General features: G+C 35.5%; 2 long non-coding RNA genes across 2 annotated transcripts; both read right to left on the bottom strand.

The window, feature by feature from the left end:
- Window positions 1-1732: 1732 nt before the first annotated feature.
- Window positions 1733-2413, bottom strand: LOC122196737 (uncharacterized). The gene is made up of 2 exons (XR_006188785.2): window positions 2068-2413; window positions 1733-1969 (listed from the first exon to the last, which is right to left on the bottom strand). It is a non-coding gene; the product is annotated as an uncharacterized LOC122196737 (long non-coding RNA).
- Window positions 2414-9342: 6929 nt separating this feature from the next.
- LOC122196738 (uncharacterized) lies at window positions 9343-14243 on the bottom strand. Its single transcript, XR_006188786.2, has 3 exons — window positions 13960-14243; window positions 13786-13861; window positions 9343-9586 (listed from the first exon to the last, which is right to left on the bottom strand). It is a non-coding gene; the product is annotated as an uncharacterized LOC122196738 (long non-coding RNA).
- Window positions 14244-17319: the final 3076 nt, after the last annotated feature.

The raw sequence follows: 17319 nt of genomic DNA on the forward strand, positions 1-17319 counted from the left end.
AAATAATAGCAAGATTTATACATCATTACATTCTTCCAAAATCTAAAATACGAATAGTTACACTTTTTATTAAATCCATAAGCGTTAAACAAAGAATGCAATTTATTGCAAAACATAAAAGAGACAAAAGGCTACTATAGATTCGACTATTTATTTCCAACAATAAATGTTTCGTTTTCACACTGGGTGAGAGCTCTTCCGGCCACTTTGAACACCTAGAGATACATAATACATTTTGAAAATACGTCAACAATAATGTTGGTGAGCTTTATAAGTTTTCTTTTGACTCCGAGCATTTTGATAATTCAAAATATTTTTCAATGACCGGTAAATTATAAATGCATATTTTTACTACTCATATAATTTTAACAACAGTGATTAGTTATTCTGGTGACAAATCTATTATTTGGACCGTGTCCACTTACGGAGAGCTATGTCATAAAGAGAGGTAGTAAAAAACCTAAAAAATCTTAAACATTCGGGCCAATTTGGGAGGATTAACTCATCCTAGACCTATACATCTCCAAAATATAAATCTTCATTCTAATAATTAGCCTGTTTCCGACACTATACGCGTTCCAGTCCACAAGGGCACAACAAAAGGAGAAATCGGGATCATTACTAACGTTTCAAAATAGTTGTATAGTAACAAAGAAAGAAGCACTTGACGCCTGTTTTCTCATCAGATGAAGTTGTAGCTAGCCACCACATGCGGGCAAAATACCAACCGTAATAAATCCTTCCATACGAAATAAATCTACACCAAAGCTCTTTATTATCAATCTATGACGTGTATATAGACCTACATTATAAGACCCCTCCTAGATTAATGGTTATAGCGCTGAGTTTCAATTCTAGGATTTTGATCCTAATAAAAGAAAAACACCACATCATAAAACTCCATCTTTCACCCCTTTCACGAAAATCGTCACACAAACACACACGGGATCTAAATCCAAAAATTCCATGACAACATTTCAACGGCTGACAAATCTGTTGTTTACTACGGTCACTAACGTGAATGTTAGATTATTAAGATTTTCACAGCTTAGTGAAATTAGTTAAATAGCTACTTTAAGTTAGCGTTCAAATATTGTGGCGATAATAATTTGAGTAGTTTCGTATTTCAACCTATAGGGAGGACGTTCGTTTGCGTAGTCAAATAACACATATATGCCGAGTCGTTGACCGTTTATCACCATAACCCATCCTTATTATATTTTCAACTTTGTTATTGTCGAAATTATATTATTTTTGTTCATAAGTAAACGTAGTCTTAGAAAATACACATACATTCTTTATCAACAAAATTTCGTATTATACTTTAGCATATATGTTTGTGGGTTACTTTCATATTCTAGATACGAGTTTATAAGTAATATGTATATTTTTGTTTTATCATTTCGTTTAACATTCTCATATTGAGACTTTATGACCATTAAACCCAAAAACCTAATATGTACAAGTTATGTGATTATACATATCATTTCAAAAATTTTGACAAGGTTTTGGTAATAAAATATTCAACTATCAAAAACTACGACATTAGTTCTTAACAACACTTATATTCATCTCCACAAATCTTACATCATTACTTTTATTAACCTATTCTTTTCTCACACTTTAATTCCCACATTTTTTTTATTTAGACATCTAATGACTTAATAGACTATTTTGCTTAACAAATACCAATCACATTATTTTTATCCTACTTTAGTAATAACAATAGTCATTTGTGACATGTTTAACTATCAAGAGTTGTAAATGTAACACTAGTTATACATGCATGTAAACTATAAATCTATTATTCATCAAGCTTATAACACAACACTTAAGTATGCATCTCCCCCCAAAACTATTGAACAATGTAAAACGGGCCCATAAAGACTCACATTGAGCGTGTGATTCTCGATTTTGGACCGAGGTTTCGGTGATATTTTTGCTTCGTTCAAGACTCGGTTGTTTCACCCTTCAACAAACAAATCTCATTTTAGTTTATTGAACATAAAAAGAATGCACAAAACAACAAACATTTTTCAGATTTTTAAAATGGAAGAAAAGGCTCACCAAAACAGCCCCGGTGGCTGTCGACGGAAATAGGGTGGCCGGAAGTTGTTCCGACAGCCTTCTCGCCTCCTCTTCTTCCTGTTTCAGCGGTTACCAAGGAGGGGAACGAGTGGCAGCAACTTCGATCACAAGGTAGTGCTTGGGCTACCTCGAAAAGTGATTAAACAGGGAAGGAAATCGTGAGGGTGTTGCCTTTTTGTCTCTCTGGAAACTGCCAGCAAACACCTCCGGTGGAGGCGTTCTTGATGGATTTGGAACATAGGATAGGAAAAGGTAGAGAGGAAGTACGTTGAAAGGTGTTTTGGGGCTGCCATTTCCAGCCTTAGTGAGTCCTTTTATAGCTCCAAATCTGGCTCTCTTCAAGTGGGTGTACTTGATGGCTTTCGAACATAGGATAGGAAAAGGTAGACAGGAAGTAGGTTGAAGGTGTTTTGGGGCTGCCATTTCCAGCCTTAGTGAGTCCTTTTATAGCTCCAAATTTGGCTCTCTTCAAATGGGTGTACTTTAGTTTATTTTTAAAAGTGAAGGCCTTGCTGTTTGTAATCATTTTAGTACTTTTATTGCAGAAAATTTGAAGTGTTAGTGGGGAGAAAGGAAAAGAAAACGTGAGGGCATAATATGGGGTATAGAAGTCTCCATCTACTTTCTACTTCTAAGTGAAACATAAAAGAAACCTTCTTTATGAGTGGTACTTACTACATAATGGGAAGATGAGATTTGGTGGTTGGAGGGCCTTAATCACGTACGTAAGATGGAGGAGGGTAGACTCTTCGGAGTTGACTTTGGCCTTTAATACTAGTTCTAGATGGATTCGGAGGTAATATAGGTACTAGTCCTTAAATGAGGTATAGTATGTCAAAAATGGACTTTTGTGTATTCATGGTGCTAAATTTCGAGATTTCTAAACCTATGTATACACACATATATTTCATACTTCATTTAATTTGTTATGAACTTTCCATATGAAGATAAGGTCCATTTGTAGTTTATTATTACATATAATACATGTATAGACTTAGATATTTTATAAATTAATTCCTTCACTACATAAACATGCATGTACGTACTTTACTGATTTTATTTGTGTATATCTAGTCATTGTGTATATCTAGTCATGTACGAAAGGTAATGTATATAAAACAATCCTTATTATTAAAATATACATTTATATTTGTAAAAATATCGTGCATTAGGTCTTTCGTTAACATTAGTTACCGTCATTGATCGACAGACATCGACCTAATTATTGCAGTTGTTACATTCTCCCCCCGTTGAAAGAATTTCACCCCAAAGTTAAACTAATAGATGAAACATCCTTGAACAATTAGGGGTATTTCTTCTTCATTTGGTCTTCACGCTCCCAAGTGAACTTTGCTCCCCTTTTAGAGTTCCAACGCACTTTTACGATAGGAATGTAACTTTGTCTCAATTTCTTGATCTCATGGTCAATAATATCAATTGGTTCTTCTACGAAGTGCAGTTCAGCATGCATTTAACTCGATCTCTTCGAAAGGAATGACAAGGATGTCATCAGCCAAAGACTTTTTCAAATTTGAGACACGAAAGACATCCGGTCAAGCACTTGGTTACGTACGTAGCAATTTCTACTTTCATGTTCGGCCACTAATACAATCTTTTTAGGTCCTGGTACATCTTGTAGGAGCCGGAATGGACAGAATATCTCGTTTTATGGGCTTCATCCATGACTAGACTCCTGATTTCTCCAAATTTCGGCGTCCAGATTCGGTCCATGAAATATTGTGTCCCATCATCTCTAAGCTGGAATTGTTTTTCCATTCCTCGTAGGATTTCGTCTGCAATGTTCTCTTTTTTTACAGCTTCGAGTTAAGTTTCCCATATCTGTGTACTTAGATTGGAATGAATGGTTATGGTCAGTGCACGAACACGTCTAGGTTTTGACATGCTCTTTACGACTCAAAGCGTCTACCACTACATTAGCCTTGCCAGGGTGATAACGAAATTAATAGTTGTAATCATTTAGTTGTTCAACCCATCTTTTTTGTCTCGTGTTGAGTTCTTTTTGGTTGAAGATATGTTGGAGACTCTTCTGATCTGTAAAGATAGTACATTTAGTACCATACAAGTAGTGCCTCCAAGTCTTTAGGGAAAAAACCACGGCTCCCAGTTCAAGATCATGATTTGAGTGGTGTAGTTGACCCCGTGCACTTTTAGTTGCCGGGAAGCATAAGCAATCACTTTGCCTCTCTACATTAATACACAACCTAGTCCTTGATGAGACGCGTCATAGTAAACGACAAAGTCTTCTGTTCCATCAGGGAGTGATAGGATCGGTGCACTGCACAACATGTGTTTTAATTTCTGGAACACAACTTCCTACTTATCTTCCTAGTTGAATTTCACATCTTTCTGTGTTAGTGCAGTGAGAGTCTTGGCTGTTTTGGAGAAATTTTCGATAAACCTTCGATAGTAACCAACAAGTCCTAAAAATTGGCGTACTTTAGTCGGTGTTCTTGATGCTTCCCAATTCTTGATTGCCTCAATTTTTCCAAGGTCCACTTGTATTCCTTTATTGCTAACAACATGCCCTAGGAAATGCACTTCCCTTATCTAAAAATCACATTTGGAAAACTTTGCATATAACTTTTCCTTTCTCAATAGTTCTAAAATCAATCGTAGATGTTGGCCATGTTCCTCCTTTGTTTGTGAGAATATCAAAATATCATCAATGGATATAATCACGAACTTATCCAAGTAAGGCTTACAAACACAGTTCATTAGATCCATGAGCATTGTCGGGGCATTCGTTAGACCGAAGGGCATAACAAGAAACTTGTAGTGACCATACCAAGTTCTGAATGCAGTCTTTGGTATGTCTGTTTGCAATACCTTGAGTTGGTGATATCTAGACCTCAGGTCAATCTTGGAGTAGTAGCTAGACCCTTGTAGTTGATCAAACAAATCATCAATTCTAGGGAGTGGCTATCGTTTCTTTATTGTCAGCTTATTTAGTTCTTGGTAATCGATACACATTCGAAATGATCCATCATTCTTCTTGAAGAACAGGACTGGGGCTCCTCAAGGTGAGAAACTTGGTCTTATGAAACCCTTGTCCAGAAGTTCCTACAACTGGCTTGAAAGTTCTTGCATCTCAGAAGGAGCCAATCTGTAAGGTGACTTAGCTACTAGTGCAGCGCCTAGGATTAGGTCTATTCTAAACTCAACTTTTCAGTTCGCTGGTAATCTAGGTAGATCCGGGGGAAAAACATCGGGAAAATCACATACATGTGGTATGTCCTTCAATTCTTTTGTTTCACTCTTCTTATCCACTATGTGAGTCAAAAGGCGTAACATTTCTTATGTAGATATTTATGTGCCTTTGTGCAAGAAATGAATTTAAGGTTTCGTCCAAACTTATCCCCATAAATGGTCATGATCAGTGTTCTAAAAGGCGCGTCATGGCACGCGCCAAGGCGCGCCATGGCGTGAGGCGTGGCTTCGCCGTTACGAAAAGCTTCATAACGTTGCTGTTAGGCGTAACGCGTGTCAAGGCGTGATATGGCGCGCCATGGCGTGTTATGGTGTGTTATGGCGCGTGTTTTTTCGTTTGAGACACAGTTTTTTTCGCTTCGTTATGTCTTTTCAAATCGGAGATACAAGTATTGTGGTTTTTGTTAACTTTTTGTTATTAGTTATTGATCTAACACTTCTAATAAGTAGTTATATTTAATATAAATTTATATTTATGTGGTAATATAATTTTAAATTAATACAAAATCGCCGCCTTACATCGCGCCTTGAAAAACGCCGTGGCTCGCCATGGCTCGTTAAGCTTGAGGCTTGGCCTTGCCGCCACGCCACGTCTCACGCCATTTAGAACCTTGGTCATGATTTATCTGCAAGGTAAGGTTAATCGTACTGCCTTTTGTAGCACAAAATCTCTGCGTGGTGATGAGTGAGCCAATCCATTCCTATGATAATTTCGAAATTTCCTATAGGAATAGTTAGGAGATCTATATGGAAAGTGTGGTCGTTTAGGATTAATAAGCAATTTCTTAAGATTTCGGTAGTCCTTTCTATCTTGCCGTTTGCTACTTCTACTTCATATGTTGCTTCTAATTTACTAGACTCGTGATTTAAAAGTTGTTGAAAAGACGGAGTTATAAAACTTTTATCAGCACCGGAGTCAAAAAGTATTGTAGCATACAAGTTATTAATAACGAACGTACCAATGACCAAAGACAGATCCTAAATAGCGTCCTTGTTCAATATCACAAATTCTCTCCCACGGGCGTTCCCACCTTTATTCTTCCCTTCTAGCGTCCTTGTTTAATATCACAAATTCTCTCCCACGGGCGTTCCCACCTTTATTCTTCCCTTTTGGGCAGACTCGTGAGATGTGACATTTCTCTCCACACTCATAGCATATTCTTTGTTCCCCATTTCCAGCTCTGAAGTTTTGTTTTCCTCCTGTGCTCGTAACGTTCCTATAGTAGTTTGCAGTATGCCCCTTCCTGTTACACCAGGTGTAATGGTAACACTCTCCCATGTGGTTTTTATTGCAAACGTTACACTTTAGGTATTTTTTGCGTAGTTCCTTTGTAGTATAGGTGTTGTTGTTACTGTTGGCGTTGCCGCATAGACTTTCTTGGTTTCTTGCTGCTTGGGTGGGATTGGTTTTCCTCCAGAGAATTTTCTTTTCTTGTTTGGTTCAGACTTAGGGGTTTTGACTATAGCTTCCATGTTTCCTTGACTGACCTCATTGTTAGTCAGTCGTTTATCCATATTCTTAATGCTCTCAAAGGTAGTAGGTCTTGAAGACATGACCACACCCTTGATCTTGGAAGACAGACCCCAAATATAGCGTTCAATCTTCACATGTTCTGAGGTTACCAACAATGGGAACAATAGAGCAAGGTCATTAAATTTGGATGTGTAGTCTTTAATGTCTGATCCTTTCATCTTTAAGTTCCATAGCTCATTTTCTAGATTTTGAACTTCCTCCCCGGGACAGTACTCTACTATCAACAAGGTGTTCAGTTCTCCCAAAGAAAGGGAGTTGGCCGAGACGATGCCTAGTGTCTTAACTTGTTCGTTCCACCAAGACAATGTTGCATTCATGAAAGTACAAGCAACAAAACGCACTTTGTTGTCTTTAGGGATGTAACCGATCTGAAATACGGACTCCATCATTTTGAACCATCTGGTAAGGCTGATTATACCTTCATTTCCATAGAGGTACTTGGGATCGCAGTTCATAAAGTCTTTATAGGTGCAAACCCTTTGAGTCTTAATAGGGTTAATGTTTGAACTACTTCTGCGCCTAGTCTCGAGTTCTTTAATTTCAATGATGGGAGTTCTTGCATTTGCGCTTCCTGTTTTTGCCATAGCGATGGAAAGGCGATCTGAGATTAGTTGCTCCAGCTCTGCTATTATTTGAGGCATCTTGCCTCGGGAAGTGGTGATGGTAGTGGTACATCGCTAATAGGTGTTTCCATAACCGAAATTTTTGTTGGCCTTGTGTTAGGTCGGCCTCTCTTAGGTCAAGATGTCGTGGGTGGAACCGTTAGCTCCAACCTTCGAGATTGAGGTCGCTTTTCATTTGTTTACTCTTCTTCCTTGGTAACATGGTGTCGATCTATTGGATAATTTTCAATTGTAAGTGTTTCATCGACCATGTTTTCAATTATTTATAATGGTTTACAATTGTTTCTGAATGCAATCAACAAATTGACACAACAATCATCACGTAACAACACATAATAATAATAATATATGTTTTATATATTTCACATAATCATTTCAAGGGTTTACATTCGTTTTCATTACAATAAAATCCACATGCTAAGGACGACAATTTTAACATGTTTACAATAAGTCGGCCACCTTAAAATTTGCAAGACTCCAATAAGTTCCTGCTATTACCGCTTACATGATAATTTATATTATCTGAGGGTCACTAAGCGAACCATATTCGTATTACATATATGAATTTTTATTCCAAAATTGGCAATCAATCATGACTTGCCCAAACGCCTTCCCTAACCAACCTTCGCTTTAACCTAGACGATCCCAATCCAAATTTGTGGGATAGCGCGTCCAAGATCTATTGAATCTATTCATCCACAGTCCTTAGTTGCTCCAGCGCTCCTCTAGCTCCAACATCCGCCTCGACAACCCTTTACAGAACCTCCCAGATCTGTCCCTCGGTCTCTAGCCTATGAATCTCCTCAGTGACCGTAAAGTCATACATAAACTGATTCTTGCTTCGATCTTTCTTCATGTCCTCCTAGTATCGTCCCCTCTGAGTTCTCATTGCCACTGATAGTATACACCTCGCCATCCATGGACTCGACCTTGCGACCGAGCTACATGGTAGGGTTAAACAAGAGGACAACATATCTGCCTCAGTGGTGGTTGGGGTTTTTGTACCTGAACATTGCCCTACCTCAAACCAATGGGTTCCTCCCTGGTCTCTGACCCATTAATTCACTAAATCTTTAATCCAAGCGGGATCATGGATTCTCCTCTTCTTTGTTTCACGAGAAGCTTGAGGCATAGGGTTTTGTGTAGGCTCAGCTAGGTCAGTGTGGTATGGGTGAAAGTTTTCTGTGAGACCCTGAAAACCGTGAACTTTCATCCTAGGTTTCTTCTTAACACTTCCACATGTGGGAATGGTCTTTTATGCATGTTTCCGATTACGAGGTATCCTTGAACCCAAGTAGTAAGAAAGAGGTGGTGGTGATGCAAGGAGTTCTTCTTCTTTTATTGGGGTCACATCTCCTACACACTCGTATGCCTCAAGTTCCATTCCTTTTTTAGGCTCCTATTCCACCTCCTCTGGATCCTTTCTTGGATCCTCCTCAGGTTCTCTATCCTCAATCAGTATTGGCATTCCCGCAGCCGGTGGAGCCGGGAAATAGTGGGGTCCCCTGGTAGGAGGTAAGTTGAGTCCACCTCTTGATCGTTCTCGTCCCACTCTTGGCGATATCTATTATAAATAAATTTAATTATCGTTAGTATTTATTTATGCACAATTTTCAATTAATCACGAGTAAAATTCCATTTTATTTGTATTTTCCAATTGTTTAAACAAATCAATTAATTCACTTAGTTTCAATAGTGCGTAGAATCTTACCATAATAGAACTTAGGCATACCTAGACCTATTAGAGTAAGCCCTTAGACTATAGTTGCGCTCTCCTAAGGAAGTATTAATTCGCTATAGTCGTTAGCTCTGATACCAATCTGTCACACCCCGACCAAACTGCGGAAACACTGGGGTTGAGACGAAACATTTTGAATCATACTGAACAACATATAATGACATAATAGCAGGATTTATACATCATTACATTTTTCCAAAATCCGAAATACGAATAGTTACACTGTTTATTTAATCCATAAGCGTTAAACGCGGAATGCAATTTTTTGCAAAACATAAAAGAGACAAAAGGCTACTATAGAGCTGACCATTTATTTCCAATGTCAAATGCTTCGTTCTCACACTGGGTGAGAGCTCTTCCGGCCACTTTGAACACCTAGAGATACACACATTTCGAAAATACGTCAACAATAATGTTGGTGAGCTTTATAGGTTTTCTTTTGACTCTAAGCATTTTAATAATTCAAAATATTTTTTAATGTCCGGTAAATTATAAACTCATATTTTTACTACTCATATAATTTTAACGATAATGATTAGGTATTCCCGTGACAATTCTATTATTTGGACTGTATCCGCTTACGAAGAGCTATGTCATAAAGAGAGGTAGTTAACAACCTAAACAATATTAAACATTCGGGCCAATTTGGGAGGAATAACTCATCCTAGACCTATACTTCTTCAGAATATAACTCTTCATTTTAACAAATAGCCTATAACTGACATTATAGGAGTTTCGGTCCACAAGGGCAAAACAAAAGGAGAAATCAGGATCAGTACTAATGTTTCAAAATAGTCGTCTAGTAACAAAGAAAGAAGCACTTGACGCTTGTTGATTCGTCAAATGAAGTTGTAGCTAGCCATCACAGAAGAGGAAAATACCGACCTACATAAATCTTTCCTTACGAAATAGATCTACACCAAAGTTCTTTATTATAAATCTATAACGTGTACATAGACCTGCAGTATAAGACCCCTCCCAGATTAACGGTTATAGTGTTGGGTTACAATTCTAGGATATGACAACCCGATATTTCAAGTTAATATAATGACCTAAAGTCAAGTATGGTAATCTATTTTTGGATATAATAAAAATAGCGTCATAAAGGAAATGTTCAAAAGTCTCAATTGGGTTGCATAAAATGATATATATCGTGTCAAGGTTTTCAGAAATATAAAGAACACTCAAATCCGAGTTATAACGAAGAAGTTATGACTAATCAAAGATCCGCGTCAAAACTAGTAAAACACTGTTAAGCGTAAAAAGCGAAATCTCAAGAAAAATACTTTTTAGCCTTAGGTATCTAAATGAAAGTCGTAGATCTTATTAAATTGTAAACATACATAAAAAGAACGTCCAAATCTGACTTCATATGAGGAAGTTATGATTTTTCTAAGTGTCGAACATAGTAGTAGACAGCTAAAAACTCGAAATAGAGATCGAGTGATTTTTAGCCGATGCAACCTAAACGAGAATTGAAGATCTCGATATTAGTAGTAGAACGATAAAAATACAGATGGAAACGACCGTCGGATGAAGAAGTTATGCATTTTTAACAAACTTTTCATGTCTCAGCCAGTTAAAAATATAATATTAAAAATAAATTCAAAATTCGCCGACGGAGTCTAAACAAGAGTTGTAGAGCATAATCTCACCTTCGCGTGGATATAAAGAATGTCAAAAACGGAGCTCGTATGCGAAAGATATAAATTTCTGAAGTTCGAGGAACGCTTACCAAATGGGGAACGCCCCGCATTTGGAGCCTAGAGCCTGTTCCATCGCATGTCAAGTCTGAAGTTCGTAATCCATGATGCACGGCGGAACGCGTTGCGTTCGTCCAAGGAACGCGCTGCGTTCGGGAATGCGCTGCATTCGAGGGTTAGACCCCCTATAAATAGATCACAAGGGCACCCGTTTAGGGTTGCTCAATCTCTTCTCTCTCACCCATATTACCTCGATTTATGTGCAATTTATACCCTCGAAGCCCTGGTATCATCCCGAGAACCGAAGCGATTCCCGGAGCCCCAAAGATCCCGAGAAATAGAGTTCCTGAGCCGAAACTTTGCCCGCATGAAGCTTGGTTTTTCACCAGAAACCCGCAGTTACGTCCAAAAAGATCATTACTAGAAACGAAACGCTGCCCGGTTCACCACTTATGAAGTGAGTTCATACCCCCCACATTTTTCATACTTTTAATAGTTTTAAGGGGGGGGGGATACAAGTCTAACACAAAGGTTTTGTGTTACAAATGATTTCAAATAACGTTAAAATGACATCAAGTCATAATAAATATTTTAAGGTGTTTAAATTCTTAAAAGGGTTATACCAACTTATATTTTTCCCCAAAAATCATATTTATATAATTGTATATGTATATAAATATAAAGGTTATTTAATTCGGTTTCAATACTCTTTATAACTTCTTGAGCAAGAGATTGGATTCATGAATAGTTAGTATTAATATATAAAATACATATAAATTATAATATGTATAATTTATGATTCAAGAACACTAACACACGAGTCAAGTATACACTAGTACATTGTTTTACAATAAAAAGGGTTGGATTTCAAAACCACACAAGTGTGAACAATTTGCAAATACATTTCAAGAATACTAAACAAGAAACTTACTAACAATCATTTATTTCAGAATAATTGAGTTTTCATCGTTATTATACACGTAACATCTATATACTTTTCTAGGAGTTAAAATGTGCAAGTTGTTAGTACATTTAAACAACATAGTTAAAGTCCTGAATCTCCATCATATGGATCGAAACAAATGTGTATAGATATGTATGGGATTGACAATCCCGCACCTAAACTGTTAGCTAAAGTTAGATCGGCAGGTCTGGGGTGACAATTGTTATCAACATTTTCGACGCCTCTAAAGTGTCGTATTAGGCCATCTAGTCATAGTATGGCTATAATAAACTCATGAAAAAGATATTAAACAATACGGTTAGTGTATAATGAACTAAACTTGAGTCAATTTCAAAGTACTAATTTTACGAAGATACAATTTACAGTATTACATTACAGTTTACAATAACAACTGGTGGAGCCAGGCACAATCACTTTTATACGTTTTAAAAAGGAATTCAAATACAAAATTCTGGTTTACAAATGGAACGGTTTTATGGAATTAAAACTATTTTCATACAAAAGAAAATATAGGATTTTCTGAAACAGTTTTACATATTCAATGAACATAAAAACAAGCTTTCGAACATAAATACTTATGCACTCACTCAACTTTATGTTGATACTCCTTTTCAAATTACTTGTATTTTCAGTGAATCGGTAGATAAGTACTCCCCAAGCTTTTGAGAAGACAGAACCGTTTTGAGTCATGTCTTCTATATTTTGTATCAACTATTTTAGTGACAATATTCTATGATTGAACACATGTATAAACTTTTACTTATTAATGCAATGGTTCTTCATACTTTGATTTCTATAAATGCATGTGTTGTGATACTACAAATGAAGTCACCCACTCCCGGACGTTTCCACCGTTTGGTTTGGGGTTGTGACATAAGATTTTAATCATATTGAAAGAAAAACACCCCATCACAAAACTCCCTCTTTCACCCCTTCGCAAAAATCCTCACACAAACACACATGGGATACAAATCCATAAATTCCATGACAACATTTCATCGGCTCCCAAATCCGTTGTTACTATGGTCACTAACGTGAACGTTAGATTATTAAGATTTTCACAGCTTAGTGAAATTAGTTAAATAGTGAATTTAACTTAGCCTTTGAATATTATGGCGATAATAATTCGACTAGTTTTGTACTTCAACCGATAGGGAGGACGTTCGTTCGAGTTGTCGAATAACCCATATATTTCGGTATTAAGTCGGTTGACCGTTTATCACCTTAACTAGTCCTTATTATATTTTCAACTTTGCTATTGTCTAAATTATATTATTTTCGTTCGTAAGTAAACTTAGTCTTATAAAATACGCATACATTATTTATCGACAAAATTTCGTATTATACTTTACATATATGTTTGTGGGTTATTTTCATATTTTAGATACAAGTTTATAAGTTATATGTATATTTTTATTTTATCATTTCATTTAACTTTCTCATATTGAGACTTTATGACCATTAAACCCAACAGTACAAGTTATGTTGTTATACATATCATTTTAATAAGTTTGACAAGGTTTTGGTTATAAAATATTCGACTATCGAAAACTACGACATTAGTTCTTAACAACGCTTATATTCATCTCCACAAATCTTATATCCTTACTTTTATTAACCTATTCTTTTCTCACACTTTTATTCCCACATTTTTTTTATTTAGACATCTAATGACTTAATAAACTCTTTTGCTTAGCAAATAACAATCACATTATTTTTAACATACTTCAGTAATAACAATATTTATTTGTGACATGTTTAACTATCAAGAGTTGTAATATGTAACACTAGTTATGCATGCATGTAAACTATAAATCTATTATGCATCAAACTTATAACCCAACACTTCAGTAAGTATCTCCCCCCAAAACAATTGAAAAGTGTAAAACGGGATCATAAAGACTCACATTGAGCGTGTGATTCTGAAGTTTAGACGGAGGTTTCGGTGAGATTTTTTCTCCGTTCAAGACCCCGTTGTTTCACCTATCAACAAAGAAATCTCATTTGAGTTTATTGAAACTAAGAAGAAGGCACAAAAAAGAAAACTTTTTCAGATTTTTAAAATGGATGAAAAGGCTCACCAAAATAGCCCTGGTGGCTGTCGATGGAAATGGGGTGGCCGGAAGTTGTTTCGGCAACCTTCTCGCCTCCTCTTCTTCCTGTTTCAGCAGTCACCAAGGAGGGCAACGAGTGGCTGCAACTTCGATCACAGGGGCGTGCTTGGGCTGCCTCTAAAATTGATTAAACAGGGAAGGAAATCGTAAGGATGCTGCCTCTTTTTCTCGCCGGAAACTGCCAGCAAACACCTCCTGTGGAGGTGTTCTTGATGGCTTTCGAACTTAGGATAGCCAAAGGTAGATATGAAGGAGGTTGAAGGGTGTTTTGGGGCTGCCAGTTCCAGCCTTATTGAGTCCTTTTATAGCTCCAAACTTGGTTCTCTTCAAGTAGGTGTATTTAGTTTATTTTTAGAATTTAAGGCCCTACTCTTTGCAATCATTTTGGTACTTTTAGTGTAGAAACTTTTATGTGTTGGAGGGGAGAAATGGAAAGAAAACGTGAGGGCATAAGATGGGGTATAGAAGGCTCCATCTACTTTGTACTTCTAAGTGAAACTCTAAATCAGCCTTCATTAATAAGTGGTACATACTACATAATGGAAAGATGAGATTGGGTGGTTGGAAGGCCTTAATCATGTAAGAAGGAGGAGGGTAGACTCTTAGGAGTTGACTTTGGCCTTAAATACTAGTTCTAGATGTATTTGGAGGTAACGTAGGTACCAGTCCTTAAATGAAGTATAGTATGTCAAAAATAGACTTTTGTGAATTCATGGTGCTAAATTTCGAGATTTCTAACCCAATGTATACACACATATATTTCATACTTCATTTAATTTGTTATGAACTTACAATTTGATGATAAAGTCCATTTGTAGTTTATTTTTACATATAATACATGTATAGACTTAGATATTTTATAAATTAATTCCTTCACTACATAAACATGCATGTACGTACTTTACTAATTTTACTTGCCTATATCTAGCCATGTACAAATGGTAATGTAAATTAAACAATCTTTATTATTCAAATATACATTTATATTTATAAAAATATCGTGCATTAGGTCTTTCGTTAACATTAGTTACGGTCGACGATCGATGGACATCAACCTAATTATTATATTTGTTACATTAGATGTTCTTAACTCTAAGATTTACCTTTTTGGGTTGATTGACTTTAAAACCCAACGAACATTTTGCAATATCTCTAGCTTTTGTTATGTTTTGTTTTTCAACCATTTAGTTGTTCAAAAAAAAGTTCTCTATTTTGACATAATAAGAAAACAATTAAACGTGTCAACATGCAGTCATAATCAAGGTGCATAGTATAGATTTTTTAACCGGCAAATCGAGAACCTTAAAATGTTATTTCATATATTGATAACTTAAATACAACTCATCTATAGTAGATCTCTGGGTCTCCAATCATATTGATGACCCCAACTTTTCTTGTTGAAACCATACAAGTAAAATCTATCTTCTTGAATTAACCGGTTACAAGGGTTGTTATCCCCTAAATCTAAGTTTCATATATCCATCATCAGTTTGTTGTAAACGTCAAAAACTTGTTCTTTTAACTCCCAATAAAAATGACAAAAGTAGAGTGTGGTTTCCCAGTGATTCGAACAAAACTTCAATTGGAACTGTAGATTAAAAGATAGCCTCTTATCACCAATACCGTCGTCTTTTGACTTGCAGTAAAGCATTGCTATTTTTGATATTTTTTGCAACCGTAACGTTATACCGAGGCCCATAAACACAAGCAAGTGTTATATTGGAAAAGAAAATGTATCTAAAATAAAAATTATTTTTTTATGAGGTGCATAATGATATTGATTGTGGTTGAGGCGATGAAGCATAAAAGGTTCTTAAATAAACAAAATAATACTTTATAATTAATGAAATTTGTTAATAAAAGTTAAATGTTTGACTATACCATTAAGTAATAAATAAAAGAAAAACTTACTACTACTAAATATCCATAAATGTTGTTAACTTTTTAAATATTTTTATTGACTTTTTAAAAGAATATATAACGTTGCAGGATGAGAACTATTTCAACAACTTGTTTCATGAAAAAAAAAAACTTTACTTGAAGAAACTAGTTATATCTTCATAATAAGATAGCATTTTTCAGTGTGTTTATTTATTTATTTTTATATAAGTTGTCTGTTATAATTGGTTAAAAATTTATGAAACATTTCACAGTTTTTGAAAAAATATGTTGTTAATCTATAAGATTTTTGAAAATGTTTTGGTTTAAAAAAACTCATTTATGTAATTTTTCAAACATTTTTTATTTTGAGAAAAATCTTGAAAAAAATATTAAAAACTCATATTATAAATGCTCTAAGCAATTATAATTAGATGCATCGTAGTCTTGTCTAGTGATAAATTAAGACTTATCAAGGATGCCTAGTTCAGAGTAAGTTGAATAAATGTATAGTAATCATTTAAGGAATTACATAACTCCAAAACAGAGAGCAGAAATTTGTTTTGTGGCACTATCACTTGTCAGGGTACAGGTTACGTACTAGAGTTACTTGATAAGTTGGATATTGGGTAGTCACATTTAGGGGTGTGAGATTGGAACGGAGAGGAGTGTTTTGTTTTTTTGTGCCACAATCACGAGCCCGAAGTGGGTTCCGTATATGTCATATGTCGGTCTAAGATGATGACCACTAACCATTTTAGAAAGGTAGGTGGAACACTAGTAGGCTGATTACATGTTGGTGTTAATGAATCATATATTCAAGGGAATGGATTGTATGTGCATTTGAGTACTCCATTCTTTACATGGTTTCCTTTTATGAATTATATCGGTCAAGGAATTCACTAGCTGTGTAGTCGAACAATTGCTTTAAATGATTCGTGAAGTAAGATGATTCTTCCATATCATCGTTGATTTGGATTCGTGAGAATCAATTAAGCGGGATATGTGTGGATACCTTGTTTTATAGATTTCTTCATTGAATTATATATATATATATATATATATATATATATATATATATATATATATATATATATATATATATATATATGTATATTGTTGGGAAATAATTGGTTTTGTAGGTTTAATGATTATGGATTATTATCATAATAACATTATGAGATTGATAACACTATGTATCTTATCAAATTTCTCAACCTGGCCCATTCAATTTATATGCATCATAGGTAGCAGTGCTAACACTATTCGAGAGTTTAATAGGATGTTGAGTGATTAAAGAGAAGACACGCAATAGTGTTTAGGGCCGTTAGGTCCTTACACTGTAACTATGTTGTGTATTAATTATGACTTCCTTGGAGTTTTATTATTTTTTAGACAAATATTTGTACTAAAAATGTTTTAATATACTGAGATTTTCCGCAAACAAAG

This window comes from Lactuca sativa, chromosome 2 (assembly GCF_002870075.4).
Source record: "Lactuca sativa cultivar Salinas chromosome 2, Lsat_Salinas_v11, whole genome shotgun sequence".
Lineage (NCBI taxonomy): Eukaryota > Viridiplantae > Streptophyta > Magnoliopsida > Asterales > Asteraceae > Lactuca > Lactuca sativa.